The sequence below is a fragment of the Oreochromis aureus genome, linkage group 6 (genome assembly GCF_013358895.1).
Source record: "Oreochromis aureus strain Israel breed Guangdong linkage group 6, ZZ_aureus, whole genome shotgun sequence".
NCBI classification, from domain to species: Eukaryota; Metazoa; Chordata; class Actinopteri; order Cichliformes; family Cichlidae; genus Oreochromis; species Oreochromis aureus.
Genome location: NC_052947.1, coordinates 25,996,590 through 26,009,116, shown reverse-complemented (window position 1 = coordinate 26,009,116; position 12,527 = coordinate 25,996,590). Strand labels below are relative to the sequence as shown.

General features: G+C 42.7%; 1 long non-coding RNA gene across 1 annotated transcript; it reads right to left on the bottom strand.

Moving 5' to 3' along the window:
- Nucleotides 1-8,405: 8,405 nt before the first annotated feature.
- On the bottom strand, nucleotides 8,406-10,473 carry LOC120440803. The gene is made up of 3 exons (XR_005613527.1): nucleotides 10,336-10,473; nucleotides 9,182-9,282; nucleotides 8,406-8,713 (listed from the first exon to the last, which is right to left on the bottom strand). It is a non-coding gene; the product is annotated as an uncharacterized LOC120440803 (long non-coding RNA).
- Nucleotides 10,474-12,527: the final 2,054 nt, after the last annotated feature.

The following is a 12,527-nucleotide window of genomic DNA, read 5'->3' as shown; positions in this document are numbered from 1 at the left end:
ACTATATTTATGGGCTCAACATGGTTCTCTATTGGCCGTCCGTGGGCAGCTATGGACTGGCCATCTATCTGTAGAGAATGACTGTTGCCAGAAGGAGGAAGTGCCCAAAATATGGGGTACAAACAGTCTGTGGGCTACTGTTGCTTGTGCTTCTGTTTGTCCATGCCAGCTGTGGAGAAGAGCAAAGGATCCGAGTGTTAAAAACAATGAAAAGTGTCCACTGTCTGTGCCTTACTGTATTTTTTCATCTTTGATTTTTTGCACTTGAACGCTGATGTTGCTTCCTGTTGCGTTTGAGATACAGTCGCTGTTCTTCAGAGAGTTGCACAGGAGCACATTTGCGTAGGTTGGAAATCCCTCTCTAGAGCCTGGACACAACTGGACACAACTGTGGTACCATACGGCAAACCCTGCTCTGAGACCCTCCTGGGTGATGGAGTTTGTCATCCTATCTCTCAGACTGAGGCCAGACACCATTTGAGAAAACTCATTTCCGAAGCTTGTATGTGGGATTTTATTCTTTTGGTTACTGTCATCACCTTGTGATCATAGGTAGGAACACAAATCGACCAGTAAATCGACAGTTTTGCTTTTATGCTCAGCTCACGCTTCAGCACCGCAGACCAGTACACCATCTGCATCACTAAAAACACTCCATCGATCAATCTCACGCTCCCTTCTTCCCTAACTCGTGAACAAGACCCTGAGATACTTGAGCCTCTCCACTCGAGAAGATACAGACGGCTTAAGTGTTATTTCTGGTGCAGTATTATGCAGAGATGAATGCATCTAGACATGTTCAATAGCACACACGTACATCGGTGTGCTGCACAGTAACACTCAGAGCAGAAACATAATAGTTACTCATTTTGAAGCTCACATTTGGATTTCTTATTTTGGACTGCAGCTCAGACTAATGCCAGGGTTCATGTTGGGTAGGATGATGATCAGGATGTTACAGCAATCAAGGATAATGGGCAACTTTTCAGTGCATTGCTGGTAGCTCATTAAGCATTCTTAGAGAGGCAGTTGGGGTGAAATCAGTGTAGATAACATAATGGGCTGAATGAACAGTTTTTGATTAAAATAGCCAGTCTCCATTATTTCATATTGTCAGTGGATCCTGACAAATAGAGGCGACTATTCTGCAAAGGTTGGATGCTATAGCACAGACTTTATTTCTTTTTTTAATGGTTCGTGTGTATTAGCGGGGGTTTAGGAATGCTTTTTCTGTCCATCCCTCCTCATGTCTCGATCTCCATCCACTCTCAGGGTGCTGCTCTTCTTCTGTTGTCAAGACAACCGCACACAGCGGCTCTGCCTGTGTGTCCATTTGTCTGTCTGCCCGCGCCCGCCTGTCTATTTTTATTAGTGTGGTACTTTTCAGACATCCAAGTACTTTGCAAACTGAGAGCAGTGTTTGGTTGCAGTTTCCAGCAGCAGCGTGACCGATCACAAAAAGGCTGCGTCTGACCGATAAACTACTAAACTAGGAGTTTCTGCTGAAGCTTATATCAGTAAGATAAAGGAGCTTCTCTTTTTCTTGTAAGTTGCAAATCTAAACTAAAAAGAGCATTTTTCCATGACCCTACTGTTGTTGTCTAATCAGCTTCTTATTGTGTCTGCGCCTGAGGTCTTCGGTATCACACTGTCTCAGCAAACAACACGCTTTCCCCAGCGGCACGGCAATGCTTCATATCCAATTGGTTTGATTTCCTCTCTGAAGGAATAGAAGGCGCATCACCCCCCTCCCCCCCAGCCTTGTGAAGTGTTGCGGATAGTCTTTTCACGCAGTGTAGACCCAGCACTATTCTCATTCATCAGCTTGTGTATTTGCATTTTCAATTAATTGCCAGCGTCACGCGCGGCGACTCCGAAAGCAGCCCCAGCATTGTGTGTGACCCTTAATTGCAATCATTACGCAACGCAAGTAACCCGCCTTTGAGTGTTCAATTGTACACTGGGTTTAATTATGGGAACGGAGTTAAAAGCATTACTCAACAGTCTAATAGACCAGATATCGGAGCTGTTTTTTTTTAAACTGAATGAATTGATGGTTGAATGCTGAACTGGTAATTGTTACAGATTTGCATAGCTGCATGGTTTCAAAGAGGATGTAAGCATATTTGAAAACACAGACGGCACTAATGCAGCTTAAAGGAAAAGTGTCACATTCAAGCAAAGCAGCTTATTATGTCTCACTGAGAGTTAGTTGAGATTAATATCCATTTCAACACTGTGTGCAATGTAAAGATGGAGGTAACTCTGGGAGATAGGTAAGCTGGTTCCCATCCACTTACTGTCTTTCTGCTAAGCCTTTCAAAATGTTTTTGCATATTTACACAAAAGATCAAATTAATATTTATCTGCACATCTAATTCTGGCTGAGACAGCAAATAAAGACTGAAATGTATGAATATTCTTTTAAACACTAACACAGACTGGGTCTCATATTCATTCAGATGCACATACTCGCAGGCAGCCAGACTCACTCTTATTTATTCATCTGCATGCTGGCACGTTCTCACTCACAAATAGATTTCGCTTCTTGCGTGTGAGCGGTTAGGAACAAAGAGACGGCGTGATGCAGAGGGATGGAAAAAAAGCAATTATTCTGTGCAGGGCTCTGTACCTGGGGTTAGAGCCTCGCCTCTGGAGTAAATAAGTCACTGTGAGCGTGTGTGCTCACGTTGCAGATCTAAGGAAGCCACACACACACATACACACACACACACACACACACACACACATATATGTGCATGCTTCCTAGCGCAGGGACACAAATTCAATCCTGCATCTCGCTACAAATGTAGATCGCACACATATATGCTCCCTCACAGACACGCACGCTCCCCATCCTTCTTTCTGTTGCACAGATAGTCCTCGCGCTCCAGTAATGAAGCCCGGTGTGTTGCATTCACACTTGGCCACTGAGCCAATAACAGAAAGACTGCAGCAGAGAACCCCCCTCTGCTCTCCAACTCCATTTTTTTCCCTCTCTCCCCTTCACCCTTTCCATTTTTGCTTCACGTTTTTTGCTCCCCACTCCCTCACTCCTACACTTTCTAGAGCCCTGATGACAAATCATCCTCTCAGTGCCATGAAAGAAGCAAGGACAATTTGACTTGAGCGAGAGAGCAAGAGAGAGCAAGAGAAGAAGATGGAATCAGTGTGCTCATGAAAAAGAGAGACAGGTAGAAGAAGGAGCAATTGTGTAGTTGTCAGTGTACTACTGGAGTCTGATATAAATCTTAATACCCTATTTAAGGCTTTTCTTCATCATGAGCCCTGATTTATTAGTGGGGCTTCCCCTTCAATTTATCAAAATAAACTATGAGCTCACGGTCGCGGCCAGCAGGGCAAATTAAAGCAAACAGCCAAGTGAGAGGGGGAAGGGGTGAGGAGACTTACACACACATATACTTAGATATGTCTTTTTGTCTTCCTTTCTTTACCTCCTTCCATCTCCATCAGTGGCTCAATGAGGTCAGCTAGTGTAAATGGTTGAGCTTCTCAAGAGCCAGACAGACAGAGTGAGAGAGAGAAAGAGAGAGGGAGAGAGATGGGGGGAGAAGGAGAAGGAGAGCCGGGCGGGGGCATGGATCTAAGACGCCGGGGAGAGATTTGTGTAAAAGCTGGATAAATTTGTTTAGGGATCTCCAGTGTATCAGTTGTGAGGAAGTGAAATCTGAAATCCACTCAATTAGTTCTGTGTGCATTGCTTTGAAGTGTGTGTGTGTGTGTGTGTGTGTGTGTGTGTGTGTGTGTGTGTGTGTGTGTGTGTGTGTGTGTGTGTGTGTGTGTGTGTGTGTGTGTGTGTGTGTCATTGGGTGGGTGTGAAGGAGAGGCATATTCATGTGTGTGTAGATAAAGGGTTTATTGTATTTGGTTACTATGTATGAATGCAGATCTATGCATAGCAGATTTTGCAAGAAGTTCTTGTCATTATTTGTTTGACAATACAAGATGGAGATGTTCAAAAGTGGGTTTTTCTTGCAAATACACAAAATATTTGCACTAGTAGGTATTATGCAGAAGGATGATATGATATGGTACTGATTCATTACTATATTTACTACATATGTTGAATTTTACATGTAAACAGTACTACAGCACTTTAATTGGAGCCCAACAAAACTATATCCAGTTTAGTCTTAAAACAGTAACAGGTGGTCACGATGACGTCAGATGGTGGAACAATGATGGAGATGGTGGCACTGACAAGAAGACAGAAGACCGACCTGCAGGATTAGAAACCAGAGGTGCAGCTTTGGAGACAAAGTTAGAGAAGCAAGGCTGAGATGGGTTGGACATGTACAGAGGAATGATAGTGGGTATACTAGACAAAGGATGCTGAATATGGAGCTGGAGGAGATTCATGGGGCTCTAGAGAGAAAGATGTTAAAGCAAAACCTTCATTTGACCTTTAACAACTGCTACCTGACTCTAACGTAGCTATAAAATGTTTAATAATGCTATAGTCACCCTAAAATCCCCGTATTACAATGTTGAATATAGTGGCCATTGACCAATAAACTGATTTTAAACATTTCCCCATTATAGAGAATATAAACCGGTTGGCATTTCTTATTTAACTTTATATTTTATTTTTGTTTTCTGTATATACTCTATATCCCTGACCAATATGAATTTCACTATATGTTCATTAACTTGCCACCCATGAGTTAGTCTCATATGGACAGTATAAAAAAAACAATAGACATAGCTTCCATGTCTGAAAAGTGAAGCTAACACAGAAGTGCCTTAACTTGCACTCATCTTAATGGCCTCCAGGGGGCAGCTCAAGTGGGAGCAAAAAGACTTTCAGTTGTACGGAAAGTTGTATCTCCACCTTTGTGACATCAGTAAACACTTTACTGTTGAATTTATGGGCTCATTTACCATTTTTGGAGTCATACTAAAAAAGAAGATTAAGTCCATTTTGTAAATTATGGTCCAAAAGTCAGAAAGGAGGATCATCCAGGATGTCATCACCGCAAAGCTTGTGGGTTTGCTGTCAGATGTAGTTCTTACTCGTCACATCAGGCTTCAAAACTCTAAGCTAGGGATGGCAGGCTTCGTAATGGGACGTCTCAACCCACTGGGTGGTATGATGGGAGGCTACATCAGTCTTTGACTTAGTCTATGATTAGACTAAATCTGAAATGAACAACAATTTAGAAGCACTCTGGACACAGATGGCATTGCACCAACTAAGTAAACACCATTCTTGGACCACTCATCTTTGATTGTATTATATTTTTAATTAGGGCTGGGCAATTAATTGAAAATGAATAAAAAATTGACATTCAGAACTGGGAGCCTATCTCAGCTGTCATTGGGCAAGGGGCGGGGTATATCCTGAACACGAGGAGAACATGCAGAAAGACCGTATCTGAAAATTAAAAACTATGAAATCATAAAATTATATTGTTAATGCTAAAATAATTATTGTTGTTATCCATATTTTTTTTTACATTTACTTTGTTCAAAAAAGCAGAAATGTTTTTAAAGCACATCATAATTTTTTGATTAAAAAGCCAAATTACGGTTATTTACTTGCATTACTGAACAGAAGAGTTTGTTTTTGTGGTTGAATGTTATGCTTTATTAATTTCTGACTTCTCAGAGAAGTTCATATGTGTCACCTCAAATTTGGGTATAAATGTGTTTATAAATGTGAATTCAATAAAATAATTTTTAACAGATTTAAAAAGTTTTAAAATATTTGGGTTTTCTTGATTTTATGACAGATGGTCTAATGAAATTGTTAATGCTTTTTCTCTGTCTGTCTGTCTGTGAGTGGCTGTATTTAATTGTTACTTTTTCATTATTCAGAACTGAGATAAAATTTTTATTTGAGGTCATATCACGACCTGTGCCAGATTGGCGACCTGCCCAGGGTGTTCCCCCGACTCCTGCCCTATAGTAGCTGGGCCAGCCCCCCCCCCCCCAACTCTGAATTAGAAGTGAAAGACAATAGGTGGATGGATTTACATTAAATTTAGAGCATTCTTGCAGCTCTATATTACACTTGTTTTGTTCAAAAACTCCTTGTATTTCTTCTTCTTGTATTTCTTTATTATAAAATGCAGCAGATTTTAATGTTAAATTATTGAAAAGTCACTTTTGTGGGGAGAAGCTAGAGCTCTAAGAAACTCTACGTCGCTCACATCTATGAAAACCCAAACAACCTACGGTTCAAAGCCAGTCAATACACTGTACAGCCAGGGAGGTTCTCTAGGGATCCCAGCCTGTGTGTGTGTGTGTGTGTGTGTGTGTGTGTGTGTGTGTGTGTGTGTGTGTGTGTGTGTGTGTGTGTGTGTGTGTGTGTGTGTGTGTGTGTGTGTGTGTGTGTGTGTGTGTGTGTGTGTGTGTGTGTGCATAGCAGCCATAATGCAAGACACAGAGAGGGTTGGTATGGGGATTAAATGACAGGCGAGGAAAGACAGAAACGGTACAGACATGAGCAGACTGTTGGATGAGGGAGGGCTGCAGGGAACTTACACAGGAAAGGAGGACAGAGATTCAAATGATGCACACTGATAAGGGAGAGATGGAAGCAAGAGATTCAGAAATGGATCAAGTTTTGAGGTGAACAAAGGAAGCTAGCAGGAAATTATGCTCTTATTAAAAAACAACAACCCTTTTTTACATAAATAAATGTTTTCCATTTATTATTTCAAATACTATTTAGGAAGTATTTTTGCCCTGATGCTAATGCTGTTCTAGGATCAATCATCTCTAATTTTTCTTCCTGTGGGGCAGCTGGGATTTCATCAGACATGATTTCCCTGCAGGCAAGACGTAGCAATGATTTAACCCACCGGTCAATCAGCTGTGGGGTAACTGATCGCCAGCCATGAGTGAAAAGGCTAGATGAGGTCGCCAACCTTGTCACCTTGCGACCTTGCCCTCGTGACCTCTGGCTCTGTTGTGGTGGGAGTCTGGCGTAGGGATGCTGGGTTAATCAATAGCAGGGGCAGCATGTAATAAAACAAGGGCTCCCCAGAGAGGATCCCAAACAAGCTATCAGTGTCCTGAGTGACCAGACTGGCTGTCAGACAACTGCTTTATCTCATTTACAGCATCATGCTTTTTTGCAGGCTTGTTTGTGTTAACAGTAGCAGCAGGAGGGGTGTATATATACACAGAGGGGAACACTCCTCTGTCAAGAACAGTCTTCGGAAACTCTTTTGCTTTGTTTTATTGCCATTAAGGCTGCAGCAGGGAGTACAGGCACAAACAAAAAAATCCTGCCAGGATTAAAAAATTTAAAATATATGGCTCTCCTGCTGTGGCTTTTCTCTCCCTCTGCTTGAATCCTTCCCACCAGGAAGGATTCACAGTCAAGGTCACATCTTACTTCCTCTATGAAATGTTTCAGTTTCAGATGATTTATATATGGTCAGATTATTCTGTCTGATGTATAATTTTATGCTAACTGGGTGTGTATTTGTTAAACCAAAAAAAAGATATCCTGAATGTAGTTTCTTATCGACTGGTAAATCTAATGCATCAATTTATCTATGATGTGACTGTAAATCCCCCTGAACCCTACACCGTAATCTACAATGTAACCTACCTGCACCTCACGAGGAATGTAACTGGACGTCAGGTTGAAGGAGCCTGTATCCTGCACATTTCTGGTACTTTTTCACTGTAGTTTTTTAATTTATCAGTGAGAGAATAACAGTCATCACCTCAGTATAAGGAATCATCATCATAGCATCAATATAGGGGTTCACAAATCTCAGCAAATTCCTAGAGGGAGATTGCTGAAAATATCACAACGGTTGTTATAATATTTTGTACAAAGAACTGGAAAAACTAGAGGGGGAAAGAAATGACCACAACAAAGAGTGGAGACCTTGGAGGGAAAAAGCCCCAGCATTTGTTTTTTGTCAGCTGGCACCGAATATAAAACCCCGGGACACGACCGGATGGTAATTTAAATGTAACACAGCAGGACAAACATAAATATCGGCAGCAACTTTGGCCACTTACGCAGGTTACATTGTAGACCCTCCAAAGATTTCCTGCTGAAGTCTTAAACAGACTGTGTCTAAACTGCTGTGAGTGAAAGCCAGAGAGGGAGTCTGAGAAAACAAAAATGTCTCTTAAAGAATGTGTTAGACGAAAAAAAGAGGGGAAGCAATGCCTTTTTGCACATTTGGTAAATGGAGTGATTTTGTATAGTGCTTTTCTACTGTACTTGAGCACTCAAAGCACTTTATGCAACTCATTCATGTCTCATTCCAACAAACTTTTCTCTACGCTTTAACAGATACAGGCATGATTCTGGGTTTATATCGGATTGTCTGTTTAGTGATGCACTAACTGAACTCACTGGGTTTGTATGCTTGGCTTACGGTGACAAATCACACAAGACTTTTATTTATTTATTTTTTTCTCTGTGCACTCTACTCCTACCAAAATACTGTTTCTAGGCAGATTTATTTTCACACACCCTCCTGCTCCTCCCTGTTTCCCCATTGTGTTTCCATCAGAGAAAACAGTCTAGCCGTTTGGCTTGGCTTCTCTTCTCCTGATCAAAACCTGGGGTCCCACCTTCCGTCTCATCCTGCTCTTTCTGTCCGACCATCTCTCCGTTCATCTTTCTTTTATCTTTGTCTCATCAAGGTCTCCGGTGGGAGTGGAGAGGTGACAGGCGTGTGTCTGCTTGGCCCTGCTGTCTGCTTTTCTAATGAGCCTGAAACACAGGGGGTCAGCCTATTATGGAGATGAGGAGATGCGGGCAGGCCAAAAGGTGACGGACCTTGCTAATAAGGGCCCTCTCCATTGCTCCACCCTCCTACCCCTCCTCTTCTTTCCTCTTTTCTTCTTCAAGTTCCTCATTGCCTCCATCTATTTATAAGTCTTTCAGTCAGCCCTGCAAGGTCTAATGAAGACACTGGTATGCTAAACAGGAGCTGCAGCCTCCTGCTTGCACTCCTCTTCCTCCCCATCCTTCTTTCCTTATCCCTTTATCTTTTCCTCCTGGAGGTTGTTTGAAATTTCTCTCCCTCATCAGTTCAATCATTTCTCTCGGCCCAAGGCCACCTCTGTTTGTCTGCTCGGCCTCAGTGGGGTCTCTTTGTAGCCTCATGCTGGAGCCTACCACTGCTTCCTTCAGTAGAGAAGTGCGTGCTTGGGAGTATGGATGTGTGTGCGAGCTCACCATATTTCTTCAGACTTTCTTCAGTCATACCCGGCCCTCCCTTCGCTTTCTGGCCGGGCCGCCATCCGTCAGGTTGGCTTTGAAATGAAGCCAAGACTCAGCTATGCAGGGATGACAAAAGACGGGGAAGCTGTTTTATCATCTTTTACATTTTTTTTTTGTTTGAAGCAGGAGGTGGCAAACACACATACACAGAGACTGGCACAGACAGAGATGAGCGATCTGTTTTTATCAGATGTGAAATACCTGATACACACTCACCCCCTCACGTCTGCGCTCCCTCCCTCCCCCCGCTTTTTTTTATTTTATTTTTATTATGCAATTTAGTTTATTTCTCATGGGGGCCAGACAGTGAATTTACCCTGGGTAAATATATACCTGTGACTGTTTAATATTGAATTGTAGCCTTGATGAATCCATGGAGGTGCGTTCAATAACCTTGGTGCAGTGTGAAGCAGCAGGGTCACCCACATTGGGTAGTGGCTCATTAAAAAATGAAAAAAGGCTGAGAAATCTGCCTCATTAGCTCTTTCTTCAATATTTGATCTTCGGCGGTCCCAGGGATGTATTCTATTTTACTCATCGGCAGTCAAAAGCTCACCAGGTGCTTTTGGTTGCCAGGTCAAATGGAATGATTAAACAGGAAGCGATTCATTGGTCAGATCAGGTGATATGCAGATTAGAGCTACCGTGCTGTTCCATTGCCTGGCAAAGAGAAAAAAAAACACATACTCTGAAATGGTTGTTGCTAGGGGAACTTTTGGGGGTTGGGGGAGCTGTGACTTGTAATGAATTCACCTGCATCATTTTTAGCAGTCTTTGTGCATCATTTGATATTTTCCCGTTTTTGAAAGCTGTGATATTTATGAAGGCGTCCTTCCTTTTTTAGTTTAAAAAGAGCACATTAAAAAGACCCAGTTAGAAAGGTTGATATAAGACTTGAAAATTAACAACGACAAAAGGGGTGTTAGCACTTCTGGGGCCATTCATGTGTCAAATCAAATCACACACACACACACCGCGGCTAGTTCAAATATTTGAGACGATTTATTGAAATTTTATTAATATAATGCTCCAGGCTCCCGTAATTATCTGATTGCCTGCGCCTGAGGTTCCTGCCTCTGAGGGATATTTAGTGTCATAGCTGAACTCACAGTGAGAGGTGGTCTCGATGATTAGCTCCTGTTAGCGTCAGGTCTCATCCACTTCTCTGTGTTATCCCTTAACATTAGTCTAATGGCCCAGGAAACGCAGATAATGACTTTCCGTACAGATTAGCATCTGTCGCCACCTCTGCTGCTGCTGCTAGACGCACACTCACGTATTATACATGCGGACACTTGCGAGTGAAATTTGTCCAGGGAAGGTCAAATATTTCCAAGATGCTACATTAAAGGAAAAACAAAAACACAGAACTGAAAGTCTGAACTGAAAGTCACTATCGCACCAGTCAGTCGGCATTAAAACAGATGAAGTGATTAACACGGATTTTCTTTTTACAGGTAAATGCTCAGCTGGAAAAACCACTTTCTTGTCTGTCTAAAGCATCTAGTAATTGCTTCTAGCCTGTCCAGAAACGCTGCTGTGAGGCTTTTGATCCACTCTCATAAATCTTCTCATATCGCTCCATTTTTAAAGCTTTTGCACTGGCTACCTGCCAGGCTTCGATATCAGTTTAATTCTTGGTTCTTACTTTAATGGTCTTATGGAGGGAGGTGGTCCTCTTTTGATTCTGCGTGCTAACGTCTGAAAGCTAACACGTTGTGCATTCAAAACCTTAGCTCCAAAACTTTGGAAGAGCACCCTTGACTAGGTGGCTTCCTTTACAAAGTAGCTGTTCAGACAGGCATTTCATGTTTGAGGTGACACGTGCTGGTTTTTAGATACCTTTGGGAAGCACTTTGTGACTGTTTCCTTGTCTTGAAAAGTGCTATATGAATAAATTTTACTTATATACTTGCTTGGTTCCTAGAATTCATGTGGATATTATTTTGGGGGGTACAGCATACCTGCATGCCCCCGAGTTCCTCCCAAGTATGATGATATGCCTTGCCACACTGCAAAAAAGCCCAGGAACAGCTTGAGGAACACAACAAAGAGCCTGAGGCATTGACCTGTCCTCTAAACTGCCCAGATCCCAATCAGATTAAGCTTCTGCAGAGACAAACCCAGTCCACGGAGACCCCTACTTTGCAACTCACGGGATCCAGATGTTCTGCTGCCTTTAATCACTATAGCTCTAGAAAAATACTTAATCAGCTTCCACTAAATTGATGACATTTCTGCTGCAGCTCTCTGCAAGTGTCAGCAGTACAGTGAGTTTTTCAGCACTTAACTAAAAAACTGCGCCGCGTGGCTGTGTTTGTGTGTGAGTGCTTAGAGGAGGCCCAAGGCTTCATCTGTGATGTGTTTGAAGAAGGAGTCGTGTGAGGGTTGCAATGCAAATGAGTGTGTGTTTCTAAACGTTCCTGCTCCACCGCATGCCCATGAATGTTTACAACCATATGGGTGAATGTTGTGTGTGTCTGCCTTGTGCATGTATGCATGAATGCAAGCCTCTGTGTGCAATCCCTCCTGCAGGGCAGTGGAGTGGGCTGGAGGGAGGAGGCTTTTTTTCTGTGCTGTCTGAAGTCTAGCCATCTATAAAGAGGCCTCTTCACATGTGGAACGCTGGTGATAGATAGTCACTTATGTTGCAGCTGACATCCAATCTGGCATCAGTGATTATAAAGCGCTCACCTCTTCATGTGTCCCTCTGTAGCCATTGGACCCCCTCTGCTCAAACACAGAAATCCCATTTTGTGTCACGGGGCAGTGAAATGAGGTTGTCTCTGGGTATGTCTGTATATGTGTGTTTTTCGTGTGTCTCTGATAGGAGTGTGTCTCCAGCGTGCGAGAGCCCACAGGCTGAACGCATGTGTGTCATTGCTCATTCTGTCAGTATCTCAGCGCCCCCCCCTCCTAAAATTGTTTGTGTGTTTTTATCCAGGCTGAACAAATGTTAACATTTCTGAGGCACCTAAGTGGTGCCTGACTGCCTGACTGTCTGATTCTTTTTGGCTGTTTTCACACACATGAAGAAATATCTGCTGAGTTGACAGGTGTCTCTGTTTCAAGATTGAACAAAGTCTTCTTGTTCATGTTTTATTCTCGTCCTGTCTCACTTTTCCATTCCTCTATTTCTCTTCTGTTTTTTCTTCTCGTCTGACCTGTCCTGTAGCTTCTTGATACCTGATCCTTTTTGATCCCCGTGTGTGACAGCACCTGGCGCTGTGATTTGAGACATGATCAAGACACATGCACACATTGGGTTGGCGTTCACAGGCGAACTGTAAGCCCAGCACAG